Source organism: Odocoileus virginianus, chromosome 26 (genome assembly GCF_023699985.2).
Source record: "Odocoileus virginianus isolate 20LAN1187 ecotype Illinois chromosome 26, Ovbor_1.2, whole genome shotgun sequence".
Classification (NCBI taxonomy): Eukaryota; Metazoa; Chordata; class Mammalia; order Artiodactyla; family Cervidae; genus Odocoileus; species Odocoileus virginianus.
In genome coordinates this window covers 42,800,423-42,817,518 of record NC_069699.1, presented here as the reverse complement: position 1 = coordinate 42,817,518, position 17,096 = coordinate 42,800,423, and the positions used below count along the sequence as shown (strand labels likewise).

General features: G+C 45.0%; 1 protein-coding gene across 3 annotated transcripts in view; it reads left to right on the top strand.

Annotated features, from left to right (window-relative positions):
* Positions 1-17,096, top strand: part of CACNA2D3 (calcium voltage-gated channel auxiliary subunit alpha2delta 3) — an 848,944-nt gene that overhangs the window by 483,806 nt on the left and 348,042 nt on the right. The gene's annotated exons all lie outside the window — the stretch shown is intronic.

Here is a 17,096-nt window from a genome sequence, read left to right as displayed (position 1 = left end):
CATCTGTACATGCCTACTGGAAATTGACTATCCAGACCTTTGTTGGCAAAGTGATGTCTCTGCTTTTTAATATACTGTCTAGATTTGTCATAGCTTTCCTTCCAAGGAGCAGGCGTCTTTTAATTTCATGGCTGCAGTCACCACTGCAGTAATTTTAGAGTCCAAGAAAAGAAAATCTATTTACTGCTTTCACTTTTTCCCCTTTTATTTGCCATGAAGTTATGGGACTGGATTCCACGATCTTAGTTTTGTTAAGTTTTAAGCCAGCTTTTTCACTCTCCTCTTTCACCCTCATCAAGAGGCTCTTTAGTTCCTCTTCACTTTTTGCCATTATAGTGGTATCATCTGTATATCTGAATTTGTTGCTATTTCTCCTGGCAGTCTTTATTACAACTTGTGATTCATCCAGCCACAAGCGTCTATTCCCTCAGTCAAATCCAGTGCACAGGTATGTGTTTCTTGGCTCATACTTTGTTTAAAAAATTGTCAGTTACTGATTATCATTTCAAAATCTGGAGACAAAACAGTAATATTCACAATATTAAAGTTTTAGTTTCACAAAGATGTACACATGGCACTTTGGAGTCAACATTCTCATATGGCAAAAAAATGACTGGAATTGAAGAATGGCTGCCCCCCTTCGATAGCAGATGTCTGGTTCTTTTGGCCATGGTCTTCATCATGCTCCATTATCTCCTCTCACCTACTTCACTTGAATGCTTTGCATACCCACAGGTGTAGAATTCTGGACCACTACTCTGGATTAACACAGGCACGGTCTAGAGTACCCAGCCTTTAGGTGTTTGTTCCTTTCTCTTAGGCCTGCCATAAACTTTCCTTTCTCTTCTCTAGCCAGATGCCATCTTGTCTTTGCCTGAGTTTTACAGGTGACACTCCCTCAGAACCATATAAGGGAAGTGTATAGCTTCAAATCCAACACTGTAATCACCTCTGGGCCTGTTTTTTCATCTTCGTTGGTTTGATAAGTCTTCAAGGAGAAGTTCTGAATCTCTGACCAGTCCCATCACCATGTACTCTATCGTTTCCCTGTGGAGAAGTGTGGCATTGAGTCCCTAAAGTAGTCTCATGATTCCTGCCCACTGGTGTTTATGCCCTGTTTAAGTGCCTCACCTAGAGTGTGAGTGGGACCTGTGACTTGTTTTTAAACAATAGAATATGGTAAAGGTTAGAGAATCTTGCAGATATAATCAAGGTCTCAAGCCAGTTGATTTTCAGCTAATTAAGAGGAATATTATCAGGAGTGGGCCTAACTTAATTGAAAACCCGTAAGAGAGAGACCGGAGAAGGCAATGGCACCCCACTCCAGTGCTCTTGCCTGGAAAATCCCATGGACAGAGGAGCCTGGTGGGCTGCAGTCCATAAGGTTGCTATGAGTCGGACACGACTGAGCGACTTTACTTTCACTTTTCACTTTCATGCACTGGAGAAGGAAATGGCAACCCACTCCAGTGTTCTTGCCTGGAGAATCCCAGGGATGGCGGAGCCTGGTGGGCTGCCGTCTATGGGGTTGCACAGAGTCGGACACGACTGAAGTGACTTAGCAGCAGCAGCAAGAGAGAGACTGGACACTCCCTAAGGGCAGGAGACTCCCCTTGCTGATTTGATGGGTAAGCAGCTGTTTGGAGAATTCTGTGTGTCAAAGAACTGGGGGCAGTCTGCCTCCGGCCAACAGCCAGCAAAAATCTAGGCCTTCAGTGTTAGTCACGAGGAAATAAATCCTGTCAACTGGCTGAGTTTGGAGGCAGATTCTCCCCCATTGGAGCCTCCAGATGAATGCCTGGATTGTAGCGTTGTGAAATGATGAACAGAAGATTCAGCTAAGCCATCCCCAGACTTCTGACCCACCGAAACTGTAATATTACCAATGTTTGCTATTTTAAGCCACTGCATGTGTGGTCACTTATTATGTAGCAATAGAAAGCTATTTGAAGAAGCAAGGTGAAGGGAGAAAGGAAAGAGAATCATCTCATGGTAGCAATGCTGTGAAACATCCCCGAACTTAATGGTTTAAAATAGCAAATAAATCTATCGTTCGTTTCAATGTTGTGGGTTAATCAGGTGGTAGTTCTGCTCCCCATGATGTCCGGCGGGGTCCCTGCGGAAGCTGTGTCCGTCTGTGAGCTTGGTGGGGCTGCCTTGGTCCTTCTCCCCGCGGGCTTCCTCTCCACGGTGCATCTTCTCTCTTCAGTACAGTAGCCTGGGCTTGCTTACCGTATGGCAGTCAGATTCCAAGAAAGAAAAGCAGAAGGAAGTGGGATGCACTTGTGCTTGTCACGTTTTAATTCTTCTTAACCAGGGCCTTGTGCAAGGCAGCTGCTTAGGAAAACATTATAGAATGAATTGGAAGAAGGAAGGCATTAATGGTGATTTAGTCTTAAGCCTATGAAGGCGACATCATGATTGCCTATGCAATGTGTCCCTTGCCAGTGTGTTATTTCTGGAAGCAGAAATGAGGAATTATTTATCCATTTATTGGATGCCATTTGCTTTTAGCTAATATCCATTGGTTAGCGGCTTAATGGCAGCTTTACACACTTGGAATAAAATATGAACTCTTCAGTATGAATGGGACTCATTCCAGGATCTGCTCAAGAAATAAAGCTGCCTACATTTCTACATTTAAATTAGAAAAATGGCTATGCCTGACATCTATGTATTTGCTCTTCCAAATGAACTTTTTTAAAAAAGAAAAAGGTCATGGAATTACTAGTCATTACCTCCCATGATGCATAAGACAGAGTGGACAGGTAAGAAAATGGGAAGTTAGTGATTTGAACAAAAGGTTGGCAAACTGTGGCCAACTGCCTGCTTTGGGAGGTTCTTGAGTTAGGAAAGATTTTCACATTTTTAAATGGGAAAAAAATTACTAAGGAAAAAGAATATTTCATGATTTGTTAAAATTATATGACATTAACATTTTTTAATCTGTAAACAAAGTATTGTTGTATCAGTTATACCCATTTGATTACACATCATCTGTTGCTGAAAAGTTGAATAGCTGTGGCAGAGACCATCTGACCTGCAAAGTCTGAAATATTCATTACCTGGCCTTTTAAGAATATGTTTTCCAATCGTTGATCTGAAGGAATCTGTGAGGAAATTTAGACCAGCGGGTACATGGTTGAGAGTCGTTGTGATGCCTTTAGAAATGTACGCATTGGCTGAATTCAACAGAAGATGATAATGGCGAGTTCTTCCTGCCTTTCCATTGCTTTTGTTCTACTCAAATAGATGAACCACGTGATAGGAGAGTTGATGGCAAATACTTCTCTCTGTGCTGTAGGTATCTCTTCCCCAAATGTGATGCGACCCTTTCTTTTCTGCCATGAGCTGTTTCTGTCCTTCCTTGCTCCTGACTTCTCCTTCAGTGCTGCCCAGGGCTGGGGCACAGTACACTGTGATCTGGTGGTTTAGAAGACGAGCCAGTGGCGGGTACACAGCCTGGGACTGCACCCGGTGCCCAGAATGTCAGATCTTCATAAATGTGACATGGAACTGCCCCTCAGACCCTATTTTGGTGGTGACATGGCGCATGGCAGAGTGTCACATCTTTTGGGTCACTGAAGCAAGAGGGGACACCCTAGAGAGAATCAGATTCCCCTTTTACCAAGACCCAGGAAATTAGAGACTCCCTGCATCCAGATAAAATGGAATTCATGGAATCGCTGACACTGGGGGGTCAGAATGCACCCACTGTGGTTTCACATCTCTTATTTTGCTCTGTGTTATTCTTCAGGGAGAAAGATTTGGCTGCAACTGTCACCTGACAGACCCTGTCTTAACTCACTTCTGTTGTAGGTAAGCTGTGAAACCCTGCCTGGGTGTGCAGTGCAGACCCTTCTGTATGTGGTAGGTGTCACCATACCATCTGTCTTTCATGTGAGTCTGTGATGAGAAACACAGGTTGCTCAATTTACTTCCCCTTCCCAGGTCTCCATCAATAAGAGAATGTTTTAAACCAATTTCCTGTACTTAAATATATAAAACAAAATGAATTCTTACTGAATGCTCTCAGGTACCATTCTGAATACTTCTTGTGTACTTAATTTTCACAGAAACCCCATAAGGTAGGTACAGTTACTATCCTGTTTTCAAAACTGGGGGAACCAAGACAGCAAGAGGCTACATAATTGACTCAGGATTCCATAACCAATCTGATGGAGCCGAAATGACGACCCAGCGGTTGAACACTCAGGCTGAGCCCTTAAGCACACAACTTGAAGGCAAAAATACAACAAAATGCCCTCACGTCAGAGAAAGAATTGTCCACACTCAGGACTCTGTCATCAGGGCAGTGGGTTTGTCTCCTTGGCCTTCCCATCCCCACGTGTGGGAGAATCTGCACAGTGTCAGAGCTTTGGGGACCTCAGAGCCCACTGGGGCCTCAGGCAGAAAGTTAAGCACAGGGCCAGCTGTGCAGCCTCAGAAGAGGCTGTCTGGTTGTACTACCTAAATGATTTTCTTCTTCTGAAAGCACAGGGCAACCTCAAATGTGACTGCTGCTTCAGTTATGAGTATCATGTGTTTTATTTTTTACCAGAACAAAAGTGGAGGTGGTAGCTGTGAGGCCCCTTCAGAGACAGCCAGGACTCAGGGTCCTTCAAGGATGCCCGGTGGGGCTACAGGAAGGTATAGGCACAAGCAGCTTTTGGCTTGAGGGTGATGGGAGGCCCTTGATCATAAAATGATTTGGGGACCTGGCTTTGGAACACTTTTGAAAACTGTTGGAAATCCATCTTCTTTGAGCTGGTGTCTGTCACATGGAACTCGGGAGTTTTGCCCCCTACCTCCCTCCTTTGGCATAATTTGGGAGCTAACGCCTCAACCATATGGGTCCTAGTGGTCTTGGAGGAGCTGAAGGATTTAGCTCTGCCTCAGTACCTCTGGGGTGGTTTTGGAAAGCTCAGGAATCCCTCTCTCCTCTTGGGGTGGGGGGTGGGGAGCAGATGCCAGTCTGGAGAGCAGAATTCCTGAGCCGAGTGAGGCATGAGGGCTTATCCTTTTAAGAATGCCAGCCCTGAACTAATCTTAAGTGATTTGTAAGGAAGGTTTTGTTACTTCTTTTTTCCTAAACTGCTTTGTTCCCCTTGACTTTCAAATGATTTCACAAAGCCCCTCCCATCTGTTTTTGCCTTCCTTTGAGCCCATTAAGAGGAGCAGGGATTTTCCTGAAAGCACAGGCAACCGGGAAAGGAGTTAAATCCCACTGTCTTAGAGGAGTGGTCCCCAACGTCTCCTCCCACCCCACCTGCACTCTGGCTCTGTCATTCCTTATCCCACAGAACCAGCTTAACATGGGGGCTTAGGGTGGCGAGGGGCTGTTTGAAGGGAAAGTAACAGGGAGGAGCCATACTGGGGGCGGAGGGGGCGGGCAGCAGTTCATTTTTATTGAAGCCCTTCTGTGTCCCAGGCCATTGGACCAGAGTCCAGAAGTATGGGACTGACACGATAGCTCCAAGGAGATCTCAGAGAGCAAATAACAGATTACAGATAAAAAGTGAGAAGACCAGTAACTAGACATATTCTGAAGAGACCAACAAGGGCCAGAGACAGAGTGATGGGGTGGCCAAGGGGACCAACCCTCTTCAGCAGAGTGCGTGTCGGGAGAGGAGCTGCGTGGGGAAGGGTAGAAGAGCAGTAGTTTCAAAGGCCCTGATGAGGCGAAGTTGTGTGTGTGTGTTTGAGGAGCTGGATGAAGAGCAGCCGGAAGGAGCCTGTGGGCTGGGGCTGTGTCATCGGCGGTGGGGTACTGGGAGGACGTGTCAGGGCCAGCTGCTCTGGCCTGGGACTGGCTCAGTGGGAGTGGGGATTGTGCTGCAAGTCTAGTGGGGAGTCACTGCAGGCTCCTGGGCAGAGGAGAGACACGCTCTGGTTGTCCTCAGACGCCTCCTCTGGCTACTGGGTGGGAGTCAGTCTACGAGGCATGGACATGGGCTGGGCATGCAGTTTGGGTACTGGCTCTCCTCACCTTAAGTAATGTGAGTGGATGTCCATGAAGGTAGTCGACTTTTAAAAATTCCTATGAGAGTTCCCAGCTGCTCCTGTTTCTTACTGCTTTTCCACTTCAGGACTTGGTTGGGTGGTTACATTTCTTTGTTCCCTCCCTCCCTGACTAAAGTAACATTTGGTCTGAACGTTTTGGGTGAGTTTGTGTCGTTGCTGTATTTTCTCAAGGGTGATCAGTCCTACAGCTGTCTTGGGAAAATAGCAGGAACATTCATTTCTCGTGGTCAGTCAGTGTGGTATGACAGGGAAAGACATTTCTAGTCACCGTGGTGAGAGCTCATGCAGGCCCTCCTCACTGCTGAAGGGAGAGTCGAAACGGTTCAGTGTCTCCCAGTTTATTTTTAATTACTTCTGCTGGTACTAGACATCCTGTGACTCCAGCAAGAACATGATGAGACAAGTTAGGAACGAAGTCTAGTGATGCATGCCTGCTGCCGGCCATTGCGAAAGGTCTTCTTGTCAGGGACTCAGAACAGCTGTGTGGGCATCTCCCCTACTGCTACCAGCGCTGTTTCTCTGTGTGGGCTCAGGGTGGGGACCTTGGCCTCCGCCCAGACACTACTGCCTTCAGAAGGCAGGTGGGTGGTCAGTGCACATTCCCAAGTAATCCCCATACCCTCCTGAAAATGGCTGTCCTGGAGCTACTCTTCAGGGAGTCCATCTCTGCTCCCCATGCTGAATGCAGAGTCAAACACTTGACTTGGTTTCGTCATTTAATTCTTAGTTCTGCTTTATTACCATCCTCATGTCATAGGTTAGGGATCTCAGGCTCAGAGGGGTTAAGTCACTGGCCCCAGAGCTCACCACTCTGAAGCTGGGGATCTTGATCATCATCTACATAAAATTGTTCACAGCTGTACTTGAAAACTGAGGGTTGAGTGGTTGGGGGAGCTTTAAAAATGTTTCCTTTGTTCCATTCTCTGTAAGCCCAGCTCTAGAATTGGCATTTTGATACGTGGCTCATAGACCCGCCTCTGCTCTGAGAAGCTGGGCCCACTGAGAAATGCCACTTACCTGGTTTGTGTGCCCAGTGGATCAGGCAGGGTCCAATCAGGAATAGAAATCCACCAGTTATTTTAGCCAAGAGCATTTAACATTAAGAATTAGTAAGCAGAAAGGGCAAACAGTTTAGGGTATCATGGAAGTCACAACTCCCCTTTGGCAGGTGGGGGATGGGAGGAGTGGGAAGGGGAAGAGAAGGTCATTACTAAAACTTAGAAACTTGGAAGAAAGGATTCAGAAGGCTGGGACCAGGCCTCCGAGGAGGACACACTGGCTTAGAGATACTTGGGGAAGCCTTGGCCAGATTGAGCCCATCTTGCCTGTTCATCAGCTCACCCGTGAGCTGTTACCCCCTTTCCTTCATTTCCTTAATAGGCTGAGCCAGGCAGGGCACTTAGCAACATCAAGAAGAGACGCTCTGGTGTGCTGGGATTAGAGGCAACGCAGCATGGTGGCCAGCATGCTTCTCCACCCCTGTTGCTCTCATACATGCATATAAATTACAGTCAAATGACATTTCTTCTTAATCCTCAGGTAGATTGGTTTCACTGGAAGTAGGTATTCCAGAGCCTATCGTCTACACAGCAGCCAGACACTTTGGAACCTGGAGGCCGCTTGTGCCAGTGAAGCCTCGAGTGCCTGCTCACTCCCCACTCTTTGCCAGGCTTAAGCGAAAGTGGCAGTGGAGTCCCTCAGTCCTGGTTGGGTGGGTTCCCGTTCATTCTGGCTTCGGCTCCACTCCGCTTCCTCACGCAGCCCGCTGCTCTTGGCCTTTGGATGTCTGCAATTCTTATGCCCTCAGGCTGGGGGACTCTGTCCCTCAGATTTTCACATTGTCTCACTCCTCACTTTCATGATGTCCTTGCCCAGACACACCTTTGCAATGAGAGCTACCCTGACTACTTGATTTAAAGTTACCCATGGCCCTAAACTCCAGCAGTCTTAGTTACTACTTTCCTTTCAGTGATAGGTTTTTCATCTTGTGTTATATTAGGTAAACATCACAAGGAAATGAAGTAACTCTGGTAATTGTTCCATCCATTAGAAGCAGAACTTGATCCCAACAACCCAACAGGAAGAATTCTCAATCCCAAACCTGGGCCTGAGCCTTGCGCCTCCTGGTACTTTTTGCTTGTTTTATGTTGATAGGTCTTTATCCCAGAGGAGCCCTTTGCATTTTTAGCTATTGATACAAAGAAATCACCTTTATGCCTCAGAAATGAAACTCCTTCTTCCAGTAGATTCTTTGAAATCCAATATTCTCCATTGGCTGACCCTTGCATTACCCCGTCAAACATCTGGGGATAAAACCTGAGATTCCCAATGCCAAATGATTTTGGCCATTGACCTGTTATCCTTCCAACGGTTGTTTTAGTCACTAAGTCTTGTCCAACTCTTTGCGACCCTGTGGACCGTAGCCCACCAGATTCCTCCATCCATGGGATTTCCCAGGGAAGAATACTGCATTGGGTTGCCATTTCCTTCTCCAGGGCATCTTCCCAATCCAGGGATTGAACCCATGTCTCCTGCATTGGCAGGCAGATTGTTTACCACTGAGCCACCAGGGAAGCCCATCTGTCCGACTACCTTAATCGTTTCTATAAAAAGTACAATGGGAGGAGATTTATAGGATTTAGTGAATATGTCCCATCACTACAACCCTGCACTTTAGAACCTTCTCTTGGCTCAGAGCCTCTGTAGGAGCCTTTCTGCTCCCTCCCAAGGTCTTCATATTAAAAGATTTGTTCCTATCTTCTTCACTCCTTGGAGATTCTCATCTACAAAACAGAACAGCTGATGATGGTGACTGATATGGGAGACTTATATAAACTGCATGGTAACTGTCTAGCAGGAAGGCTGCTGCCTGACGTGCCGTATTAGAAAGCCAAGAGGCTTAAGTGGAAATCACACTGGAATGCCGACAGAACTAGAGATGTACAGGGAAGAATAGTTATGTGGCTTCGCAGCCTCCTGGGGCCACATCAAGCCCTGGAATGGTGCCTTCTGATTTGAAGAGGGTTAACCTGGTTAGAGGCAGGAATCTAGAGCTGTTTGGGTCAGAGCCTGAATTTTTGGCACTCTCAATCCTTGGTTTTGTGAATCTGATCCTCAGAACTCATGGCTTTTAAGATTTGGATCATTTTAATTTTGCTTTCACATGATTTGTTTCTGTGCCTCAGTGGGACAGAGACAAGAAGTGATGGTTTTAGAATTTTGAAGGAGACTTTTCCAGTTTATACTTCAAACGGAAGGATGTCTATATGAGCCAAAGAGATACTGAAATGTGTTTTTACTCCCACGGAATAATTGTCTCAACTTTCCTGAAAGTACTAATCTTTTCCCTTCCTCTGACTTAGAAATGGCCTGTTATGCATTCTTCTCATTAAAAGCAATAAAAAAATAGACTTTAAAGGGGAACTTGCCCTTCAAAAAAAAAAAATCCAGTGAAAGTAATCTTGATCTAGGAATGAACATTTGGCCCTCTGACATCAGGAGAAAGAGATGGAACTCTTTAAGCTTCTAGTTTATAAAATAGCTTTGTAGCTGTTGTAGCTCTTTCCCAGTTTTTTGCAAGAACCATTAAAACAGGCATGTGACAATACCTTACAAACTTCTCCAGGAAGACAGTGTGAATGAGACAGGATCCCTGAAAAGATCTAAATGGGACCTGAGACATCAGAATGCAAAAGTGTTTGAGATGAGTCTTCCTGGCCTTTCTCGAAGAGTGTCTGTCTGCTTTGTTGTGGCCATTGTCTTCACTGACTTAATTAAAAAACTTGTAGCTGCAGCCAACCACTGTCTGTTCTCCCATTGCCTCTGAGATCTGCCAGTCCATGGTGGACAGGAGAGCTCTGTGAGCCCCCGAGTCCTGCACTCATGAAGGGATTGGCTTATTGTAGGAACAGTGCAGGGCCTCCTGTTGTCCTCAGCCTAGCTGAGACTGAGGAGTAAGAGTGGACTGAGTTAACCACCCTTCTCATCACCCAGCTTCTCCACATTCTCTGTGCAGTTACTTGGCCTTCGAGGTGCTGGGACTTTGATCAACCTGTGGCAGAAGGTTTGTGTGAAACCCATCCTGGTTTCCCCTTTTTTTTTACAAACACGAGTGGGATCTGGAATTGATCTCAGATAATACATCTGCCTCTTAATTTCACTTCAGAGGGGCAGGATGACAAGAAAGGCGATGAAGACAACTAAATGCATTTATGATTTATGCCCCCTGTGATAAATCAATGAATGATTTCTCCCCAAAATGTGGTCACTGCCTGGCTAACTCATACCAGCTGACACATCTGTGAGATGCATAAGGTAATAGCAGCTGAGCCCCCTCCTTGCCATGTGCGTGCCAGGCCTCGAACTCCGTACCCCAAGGATGGGAAGGTGGACATGTGAGAGAGGGGGTTGTCTACACACAGGAAGATGCTGCTTTGCTGCCACCTTTTTTTCTCTCTGGGTCTGTGTTTCCCTTTCTTGTGGCCTTAATGGTGCAGCTTTGTTCAGCCCGTCCTTGGTTCATCTCCAGCATTCCTTGCTGTGCTTGCCTTTCTCTGTGGTGAGTTAGATTTTTCCATTTCCTAAAGGTGATTTGATCAGGCCAGTTCTCACTAGAGTCCCTCAAAGCAAGTGGGGAGAGTGGAAAATCACGTTAACTCTTTCACTAACTCCAGCTGCCTGCGCTGAATCCCAGATGGCAAGGAGGTTCTGTGTCGAGGGCCAGCTCCAGGCCTTTGGAGGCAGCTCTCTGGCTTGCTAGCAGAGAAGGATGGCATGGGCCCATCTGACTGAAAAAGGGGCAGGGCCAAGACCAATGGGCAGACTGCTGGGCACAAGAAGGCCAGTGGTGGCCCCCACGCCCATGTCTGCCATCCCTTTCCTCTGTGCTTTCTCTGTATCCCACAGGCCCTACCTTTCCTTTCTGGACTTGGAAAGCCATATCTACATGTTCCAAAATAGACTGTCATTAGAAATTTTCAAAAGTCTATTGAACCATTTTTGGCTGCTTGGCAGTCACATAGCAGCTGGATGACTTACTTCCCCACCTTTTATTATTATTATTTTTTTTAAAGCATCATCTGAAGCTAATTTATCCAGGAGTAACTTGGGCTTTGGGGGAAAATGTCACATTCGTTTTATAAGTTACCTGCAAATGAAATGAGAGGTTGTGCCTTTCATTTTCCTCTTGTTGAAAAATGTCTTTGTTACCCCATTTTTCCCCTTCTTGAGAAACACTCTGGGTTGCCGTTTGAAGAGTTATGCAACATTATTTTCCTTACCTTGCTTTCTGGAAAAAAGTGCCAAAGTCATTTCCTGGGCCTGGACTGGGAGATGCAATCCCCTTTAGATGGGAAAAGGCAGATAAGAGGGTCCAGAAACTGATGCTTTCTCCTGGAGACAGCAAGATCGCTGATGTTCCTTATCGGAGTGGAAGCTCAGCATGGAGGGCTGGCTAGAGATGGAGGTGCTGGCTGTAGGCTGGGAAGTGTGAGGCTTCAGCTGGAGTCCCTGGTGCTGGGACTTGATCTCCCTGCTTCATACAGACAATGTATAGAAACGGGAAAAAGTAAGCCAGCTAGTACAGGTTGTTCATTTGGTGTCTCTGCTGATACCTCATATTACCATTGCCCCAGCCAGAAATAATATACCCGCAGCTGTGTTTCTGTGGGACAATAGGGACATCTAATAATATATCAGGATAATCTAAGCTGTCTTTTCTTCAGTGAGGCCCCAAGGGGAAGATATATACTCTATCTTTATGTTATCCAGTGATACTAATCAGAAACCATTGCTGTGGAAACAGCTTGCCCTATTTGGTCCCTTTCTAATGGGAAATCATAAATTAAAACAGAGCTTGATAGATTCAGCTTAATGCCAAAGTGAAATCCTCACATATTTTGTTGGCTGTTACATAATTAGTTGACTTCTCAAAGGAGTTCTAATTATGCCTATGGAATAAGCACAAGATAATGAAATGCATTCATCTCTCTGGCAAGCCGTCTGTCGCTCAGTACTGAGCTCTTGAATCAGTCCTCTGGGGTTCTCCTAGCTCGACCAACGAAGCTTTATTTACAGCCGCAGAACTTGGAAGTGAAATACAAACTTATTTTATCATGTACTTCTTTTTTATTCCCTGTAAGAAAATCAGTTTTCCTTAGCTTCCTAAGCTTCCTTCCTTATACTGCATAAATAGCCACGTGTAAAGTAGCTGTAATAATCCCAAAACATTGATTCACCCTCTTCCCCAGTGCCTTACTATGGTTCATAATCCCACAAAAACTGCCAGAGACAGAGGGAAAAGGCCAAAGGGAGTAAGTTGTTTGACTCTGAATATCATTATCTGTAACATTAATACTTAGTAAAAGAGTTGGAGTGATGGATGGATAGATAGATGGGTGTGTGAGTGGATGGTTGGATGAGATGGCAAATGTGTATTTGAGCAGATGGATGCATTTTTAATCAGGAAGGGATATAGATAGAAAAGAACTAACTCAGAAAAGTCTACTTTTGGGTATATTATCATGGATTTGATTGTTAGAGAAAATTATGAGGAAAAAGAGGGGCTTTATAATAATAAATTAGATGTAATTAAAAAATAGAGTGAGTCAATTAAACATAGAATATCCTGAATTCCTTTTTTTTTCATGATGAGTCATCAGCATGTGACTAAGAGGGAAAATACCCTAGTCTTCATTCTTTCTTCACACAAAAATGTTAATAGTAGTATCTAATCAAGTGTGAACAGCCTGAAGAGTTCAGGAGGCCAGAATCTACAAGCAGGAGTGCTTCTAGGGTGTTTGGTCCTACATTCTGGGGATGGAGAACCACAAAGTTAGGATGTGGATATGGCTCCACCATTTTTCAAGGAGGCATCCTTGGCCTTTTGCTGTGTTGAATTACAGTACCAAAATCTCAGCCACTGTTTACCAAGATTTATTTCTCAGGTGTAGAATTGTACTCTGAGCTCACTCTTGGCATTTGCTTTGCATCAAGAGGAATTCTTTGTCTTTTAGATTACAAACAAAATCATTCTGTTTCTTCTGATGTTACAAATGTAAGTATCTTCTGAGAGCCTGCCCAGATTGCTGCAGTGGTCATTTGAGCCACTTGATGCAAGTGAGGAGGACCCTGGAAGGGAACTTAGACAATTGATAAGGAACCACTCCATTGTGTGCTTGCCGTTAATGTTCTTTTAATCCTGCCATGGCCTGCAAGACCCTGAAGGGGTCTGGCATCTTTCTCTCCCAGACTTCACTGCAAACATGGCCTTTTTTGTGCCAAGACACCTCTCTTTGTTCCTAAGAGGGCATTTGCAGTTACTACTCCATTTCAGGAGATCCTCCTGTTCATTACTCAATAAAAGAGGTTTTACCATATGTGCTAGTTTGTATTCGTTTGTCTTGCTTTTATGTAGGGTAGTATTTCTTTCCTTCTGAGCATTAATGTCTGTTTCTTACATTCTTATCAGTGGAACTGTCTCACTATTTGACTCCTTCATTAAACTATATGTTCCACATGGTAGAGCAGGACCATCTTCGTGGGCATGCTACTGGACTGGCAATTGCTCAGGGCTTCTCGTTCAGAATGGCTGTAATGCTCTACTATTACCATCTTGAAATCCTTTATGCTTTTCTGAACAAGGCTGCTCACAATTTAATTTTGTACTGGGCCCTGCAAATCATATGGAAGGTCCTGGGTTGGAGCCATGTGTTTCTATCAGATTTCCAGCATGTGGTATATGCTCGACACATATTTTGTAAAGGAATGTTTCAGTGACAAAAGATGGTCTCCTCTCATTAGTGTGTGCAGTTTAAAATGCCTAATACCTAATATCAAGTCAGGATGCTATATATTTCCTTGGCAGCTCACTACTTAATCTTATTCTTTTCATAAAGTTTGGCAAATGCAACCAAAATTGAATTTAAAAGACATGCATAATATGATCTAAGAAAAAATTGATTATATAAAAGGAAGTATAAAAACGTGCTGGTCTGTTGTTAATTTTTTGTTCTATATTTGAATTTAAAGGGTGATGTTTAGAGAGCCAAAACGCTAATTGTCTTGCAATGAGTGCTGTAATAAGCTGGAACAAACACTGCATTGAAGAAAATATCCCTCAAATGATAGAGGGAGTTTAAACAGTGACTGGGGTTACTGTGTGGTACATATAATGCTTTCCCCTATGCAAGGTCAAGGAAATCCCTGAAATTTTAAAAAAAAAAGTCCAGTTTGATCTTTGCATCACATAATTGGGGAGATCTTGCTCTCCCATACAGTAAGCTTGGCCAAATATCTGCTGAGGAGTTCATGGAGAAATGGCAGGCATCCCCGTTTTACATAGTGTGCCCATAAGTTTTCTGTCACTTGTCTGAGTTGGACACGTTTTTTCCATTCTCCCTTGCCCACCCCATAGGTGACTGCCACAGATTGCAGATTTGGCAGGATTTTCCAGGCTGTGCGGGCACAAGCTGTTAATAAATTAGGTGCACAGAAGTGTGATGGCAAGGCGTTTCCTCCTGGAGTTCATAGGCCTTCCAGAACATTTATGTCTCATTACAGCCGGTACAGCAGTTTATGCCCTAATAAATCAGAGAAGCTTTGCAGAGATGGGCTGGACCATAATGAATCTTTCTGTTGGCATTTTCCCTTTACAGAAACAAATAATGGAGCAAAACCGCCCCATCTGGCCACTCAGTAAGAGAGAACTCACAGCGGGAGCTGTTTGCTCAAGCATGACAAAGGTCACTGCCGGTAGCAAGAGCAAGGGGTGACTGTGAGTGACAAGGTGGAATGAAGCCATTTATGAGCCTTTATCACTGTGATTATAGGCATTAGCTGGCCTGTCAGGGTCCTGTTCTCCCTTCTTGTGATGGGCTCCGGGTCTTCACTGATTTTTCACACTTAATTTCCAGACCTGTTGGATGTTTTGAAGCAGTACAAGTAGACACACACCGCCAGCCAGCATGGCGTGTGGGCCCATTCACTTTGCCTTTGACTTACATCCTGTTATATTAATAGGGTGGGCTTTCAGGTAACTGGAAATGGTTGCCAAGCAGAGTAAGGGGAGATCACCTTCTCTCTCTGCCTTCCCTTGCCAGTGCAAGGAGATGTGTGATGAAAGCCAAGTAAATATTGAAAATTATTGTTAGTTATGTGGTTAGGAAATCAATTTGTCTCTAGTGGAGGTTTACTAGATGTATTATGAAAAACAGAGATGGAGTTATGATGGCAGGCATCCCCATTTTATACATTAAAAGCCATGCCTAGAAATAAGTGAGGAATTTGTTTTTGATCATTTATGCATTTTCACAAGAGAACCCAATCCTCCATTTTGGAAGTAAACATCTATCATTCATTCATCTATCTATCATTTCCTTTGTTCCTAGTAACTGGAATTTCTTTTTATTTGGAGGAAAATTTACCTTGTTTTTGCCACCCTAGCTGGTCTGAGCTCCTACCCTTTGCAGGGATATGGAGGAGCTTTGAGTGTGCCTGGGCTTTTTGTTTGTGTTTACTGAGAAGTTTCTGGGAGCCCTTGGGGAAGGGAGTATATCCGGCTATTTCTATTCCACAAAGACTTGCTTGGTGCCTCTTAAGTAATCACTTCGCTGCTGGGAAGGCAGAGGAGAAGCAAGTAAGGGAGTGCGCGATTTATCAAAAGTGACAAGGAGAACAGAGCTCCTCCATCAGCCTGAGCTCCCCTCATATTTACATAACACCTTCCTTCCAGAGTTTTCCCCAGCAGATGGTCAGGTGGGGTTCACCGACTCTGCATGGAAATACAGCTGCAAGGGGCAGGCACGGGGAATATTTTGGGCTATCTCCCAGCAGAATTGCACAACGGTGCACGGAGGGAGGGAGGAAGAGGCAAGGAGGCAAAGTCACTCCCCAACTAAAGAGGCCCTGAAAATGTGGACTCGGTGCCAAGGGCGGCTTGCAGGTCGGGAGGTTGCTAATGCCCAGTACCCCAAGACTTGGGGAGAGAGTCAAATCCTTGAGGAGTCAGTAACTGACTACAAGTGAGTCTGCCCATCTGCTCTGCTATAATGGGAAAGTTAGTGAGACTTGATGGGGTCACAGAAGGACATTAATGCATTGACTGAGGTGATTGGGCTCTGCTGAGGGCAAAAAGAGCCTACCGTTCAGAGGGAGTCTCCAGGTAAGTGGAAAGTTCTCTCGTTGTCCTGCTTTAAAAAGATCCCAGAAGCAAATGAGGCACGTGCTCTGTCTGTGACTTGGCTCTGGGGCTGCTGAGTCTGTATCAGGAGACCCCGTTTGGTACAGGATTTTGAACACACGTGGCTGCTTTTTTTCTTTTTTAAGGTTTCCATTTGAAATCAACTGAGCCATAGCAGGTAATTAGCACCTTTGCTCTTGGAACATGTGGCACTTTACTGGTTGGATTCTTATTCAGGTTGACCACTTGGTAGTTCTTAGTAAGGAAGCCTACAGAGAGAAGAGCGAATGCTATGTGTCCCTGGGGATGAGGCCAAGCTGAGAAAACACCCAGAGGGTCTTGGTTCAGTGCCCCACCCCCACTGCCATGTTCTAACCCCACCATGCAAGTTCTAACCCCACAAAGGGCTTTTTCTTCCCCTGAGATCCTGGGCAGATACCAAAACTTGCTCATATATCACATTTCTAGTCTCTAAAATGCACTGCTATGGACTCTGGCCTCACCCTAGAATACAAATGAAGGATACAAAGGGTTTGTTGGGAATAGTCTGTGCTATCCCAGACCTGAGCATGTTGGTTTTGTAACTCAACGTCACATTTATGGCTTGGACAAGACTGTGGATGTGTCCTGGAGATGACAGCTTGGCATAGCCAATATGCCAGCTAAGCCACTTTCAAACCAGGTGATTTTGTGCAAATGCATAAGGCATCTGTGCATTGGTCTCCTGTGTGTGAATAAGGATGGCTTTGTTAACTCTCCCAGGGTTATGGTGAAGGTTAAAGCAGATGATGCATGTAAAGCCATGGCATGGTGGCTTACACAGAGTGACTACTCAATAGATGATAACTGTGTTGATGAGGACAGTGACAACACTGCTACTTTGGAAAATTGGAGT